The sequence below is a fragment of the Monodelphis domestica genome, chromosome 8 (assembly GCF_027887165.1).
Source record: "Monodelphis domestica isolate mMonDom1 chromosome 8, mMonDom1.pri, whole genome shotgun sequence".
In the NCBI taxonomy this organism is placed as follows: Eukaryota; Metazoa; Chordata; class Mammalia; order Didelphimorphia; family Didelphidae; genus Monodelphis; species Monodelphis domestica.
This window is the reverse complement of record NC_077234.1, coordinates 14,641,942-14,646,575: the sequence shown is the minus strand read 5'-3', so window position 1 is coordinate 14,646,575 and position 4,634 is coordinate 14,641,942. Positions and strand designations below refer to the sequence as shown.

General features: G+C 38.6%; 1 pseudogene; it reads right to left on the bottom strand.

Moving 5' to 3' along the window:
* The window catches only part of LOC100020140 (NADH dehydrogenase [ubiquinone] iron-sulfur protein 8, mitochondrial-like), a 27,070-nt pseudogene extending 24,198 nt beyond the window's left edge, over positions 1 to 2,872 (bottom strand).
* Positions 2,873 to 4,634: the final 1,762 nt, after the last annotated feature.

Genomic DNA, 4,634 nt, shown 5'->3' with positions numbered 1-4,634 from the left:
CCTCTTTTGAAATTTAAACTTTTATACAGTGGTCTAGGACCCTGATTAGTTAAGTGACTTGCCCCAAATCATGCAATTTATGTCTGAAACCCAGAAACCCTTGAATCCATATCTTCCTGAATGTGTGACTTCCATAACATCCTAAATTTATCTGAGTCAAAATACTACTGTATGCATCATACCTACAGTAACAGTTTTGACCACACCAACACATGAAACCATCATTGATACATGGAAGCATTGCATCATGGAGAAAGAAGAAGGACCTACAATCATGAAATTACACAAATCTATGAAATCATTAATTTTTAATATATTTCATGAAAAATAATAAATTTTCTTAAAATCTTGGATATTCATCTGCTATGACATTTGAAAAATGATAGTAAATTGGTTCTTGAATTACTTTTATGAATAACAACCCAGGCTATCTCAAAACTCTAAATGTTCAATGCTACTAGTCTAGACACAAAACACCCAGTGATATTACCATGGTGACAACCTTTGTCTATCTCAAAGAGCCAAGCCCATTAAAAACACCCCTTTCTAGTATATTCTAGTCACTGTTCAGCCTTTGGGGTGGGGTGGTTGTCTTTTATGATAGTCAATCAACAATCACTTATGAAGCTGTCCCTTCAAGACTCTGTTCAAGGTTACCTCTTACAAGAAATTTTTTTTCTCATAGGATTTAGAGTTGGAAGGGACCTTAAAATCACTTAAAATCACTTAGTCCAACTTTGTTATTTTACAGATGAGGAAACTGAGGCATCAGGGATGCTAGATGTTTTTGCTCTGAGTTGCTAGAAAGTATTTCTAGTACATTGAAAAAGTAGGGCTTCTTGCTTCTAAGTTCAGGGTTTTAAATACCACAGCATTCCTGCCCCTCATTCCTAACCTTCCCCAGTTGCTGTGAATACTCTCCTTTCCATAGATTTATTTTGTGTAGCTGGGTATCTTTACTTCTCCCTGTCGCTGTCTCTTTCTCTGTCTCATATATATATATATATGTGTGACTTCCATAACATCCTAAATTTATCTGAGTCAAAATACTACTGTATGCATCATACATACAGTAACAGTTTTGACCACACAACACATGAAACCATCCATTGATACATGGAAGCATTGCATCATGGAGAAAGAAGAAGGACCTACAATCATGAAATTACACAAATCTATGAAATCATTAATTTTTAATATATTTCATGAAAAATAATAAATTTTCTTAAAATCTTGTATATAATATAATATATATTCACACCCCTATCAATACAATGTAAACTCTTAAGAAACCTACCCATATATCACCAGTTCATAGAAATTATCTGGGCCATTGTAGGAACTTCATACGTGTCTTGGTTGATTTGAATGGAATATCCATCCTTCTTCCTCTCATATAATGATCACATAGCAATTGTATGATAAAAATACCCCCTTTTATTTTCTCCCCTTCTAATACATAGGATCTCTTTCTTTTATTCAGTCACATACATGATGAAACAAGCAGGAGGTATCGTTGTCGTGTCATTTGAAAGAAACCCTTAATCACGCAATCTTGCTTACTCTTGCTAAGAACATTTAGAGGTCCCAAGATTGAGGGCTGGAAGTGATCTTTGAGCGCATCTTGCCCAATCCTACTTGGCCTTTTGCATCTAACCCTCCCTTTAGCAGTGGAAGGTTTTGTCTCCGGGAAGGCAGTTGACTATTTTTTCCTTCATGGTTCTAGAGAGAAAAGGGGAGAAGTTGGGAAATTTTTTTTAAAGCTATCACTCACAAATCTCCGTTTAGTGAGCTCCCCCCACTGATTATTAGCCAGCCAGAATTGTTTGTCCTTCGTTTTCTTTTTTTCTTTTTCTTTTCTTTTTAATAAATCCTTACCTTCTGTCTTAGAATCAATGCACTTATTCTAAGGTAAAAGAGTAGTGAAAGGCTAGGCAATTGAGGTTTTGTCACATGCTCATGGTCCTATAGTGAGGAAGTGTCTGAGGCCAAATTTGAACCCAGGTTCTCCTGACTGCAGGCCCAGCACCCTATCAGCTGTGCTACAAAGCTGTCTATTGTCCTTCATTTTCAATCACTTGTGCACGAATTGGATTGAAGTGAGGCAGAGTTATTTAAAGACATTAGTCTAACTCTCTTCACGAATCATTGAAATCCAGTGAGAACACAAAAGGCAGGATGGTGGGTGATGGTCTGGGATGCACCTTGGTGTCTTTGACCCTCCGACCAAGCTCTAGTGCTCCACAATGCCTGCTTGGGCCCCTTTCATGGACCTTTGGGGGGGGGGGTGTTTCTCATGCGCCAATTCTGCCAGGAGCAGTCTTCACCTGCTTGGGGTAGACATCTCCCTGACTCAGAAATGGGTTTAAGCCCTGCTGGCTACCTTCAGTCTAGTTTAGCCTGTCTGCTTGGATGGTTTGATCAGAGTGTATATGGTATACACATGCTACAGCTTCTTGGAGCCACAGCCAAGAGTTGAGTGAATACCAAAACTCTGAAAAGGGTTCGGCAAACCCCCACCCCAGAAGAGCTAGTCTTCTCTGAACACCTGGAACATTCCAGCCAGCCCCATAGAATTAATTAGGTTTTAGAAAGAAATATTTGCTGGACAGTATAATAAAAACAGTTGGTAGAACCCACCCCCCAAAAAACAAAACAAGTCCGATTCCAGTCCGCCTTCCCTTGCTCGTGCAAGGTGCCTGCCTGGGAGGGGAGTGGACTCAAACTTAGAGAGGACAGAGAGCAAAGGATAAACTCAGAGCTCTCCATTTCTGGAAGTCCTTTTTACCTTTGGTGGAGTCCTCGTGAAATCTCCCCTGCTGGCTTCTGAGGGCTGATGCCCTGGTGGAGATCTTAGGCTTCCTGTCCTCATTGTGTCAAGTTTGCTTATGTCTCCTAATGCAGATGCTGCCCACAACCACTGATGTTTTGGGGACGCTGACTGCCATACATGCTGATGCAAAGTCCAAATCCTCTGGCCTTTGAATGCCTACAAAGGTGATCTTTTGGCCAAAGTTGGAGGAGGAGACAGAGGCTCTCCAGTGTCTCTACCTACCCGACCCCACAACCCCCACCTGCCCAGGTGCTCCTTTTCTGTGATATGGCTGTAGCTTTTCCACTTCTTACCTGGTTTGCCAATGAAGGGACCAATTCTGAATTATCTCGATGTTTTCTACAAATGCCCAGAGGGCATGGCCAATTCTTTTCAGCTAACCACGAAGCAGTTCATGTTTAGAATTATCTGTTTTCATTCTTTTAGGACATGGTTTATATATTTAATTAATTAAAAAGAGATGGCTAGCAATTGTTCATATCTATTTCACACTCTCAATTGACTCTTTAAATCAAAGTGTTAGATATCTGATAAAATATCAAGACATCAAACATCTTATTATTTATATTATTTGTGGTGGAAGATGGTTGGACACTTCTCTTACACAAAGAAGGAAACTGAGGCACAGAGATAAAGGGAAAAGAAAGACAATTTATGACATCATGTAGGTTCTAAGTGGCAGAATTGCCTATTTGAACCCAGGTCTTCTGACTCCAAACCCTATAGTGCTCTTTTCACTCTCTCAGTGGAAGTTAGATTGTGCAATGACTAGAGCTCTGGCTCTAGAGTTCAAAATTCAAATTTAAATCTCACTAGTTGTGTGATCCTGGATAAGTCACATAACCTCTATGTGCTTCACTTTCCATTGCTGTAAAATAGGGATGAGTAACTCTTGGAGAGTTATGATGATTGAATGAAATAATGTTTGTAAAGTTCTTATCATAGTGCCTTATTCCTCTGTTCCCTACCCCAATAACTGAATTTTCAGGAACCTCCCTAAAAGCTAATTCTTTTCCCTCTCCTTTTTCATGTGACTATATAGCAGGAAGGAATATTTCTTAACATGGCACTCATTCTTCTTCCCACAGTTATATTGAAGATTGTCTTCTCACTTCTGGCTCTCTCAACTTCAGAGACTTACCTTGCAAAATTAATCTGTGATAGCAGATATTCTAGATTTTCAACTTTATCTTTCATGCTTCTGAGGGAAAAATTATGACCTTGTTTTGCATCTGCTGTTCCTGGTATCCTCTCTGGTCTTATACAACTTAAAATAATGTCTTCTCATTAGTGACTTGAATTTTAAATGCAAAAATTTGGTTAGAAGATCACCACTATCTTTTGCATTGATTACAACTACACATCTAGATATGTTGTTATTGTTTACCTTAAAATTGTCCTTTTAAATAAAACTCAACATCCTGAAATTTCCTTTAGAACTCTTGGAATAACCAAAATTCATTACAGTTCTGTAATGAGAAAAAAATTATTGTTGGCACCAAGAAATCAATTAAAATGGCTGTTTTCTCAAACAAACCTGATTGTAAGAGCAGAGCCCTATTCTTTGGCATCTTTGATCAATGAGCTTTCATGCTTTCCTTGTACCTAAACTGTCTTTCCTCATCTGGAGAATTATATCCATCCCTGAAAACCCAACCCAATGGATGACTCTTCCATTAAGACTTTCCATGATCCCTCTCCAGCCCTCCAAATCAATCATGACTTTTGACTCTTGGATTTCACATAGTACATTGCTTTCAATTGACTATCTTGTAATTACCTTAAATTAAAAATGTCCAAA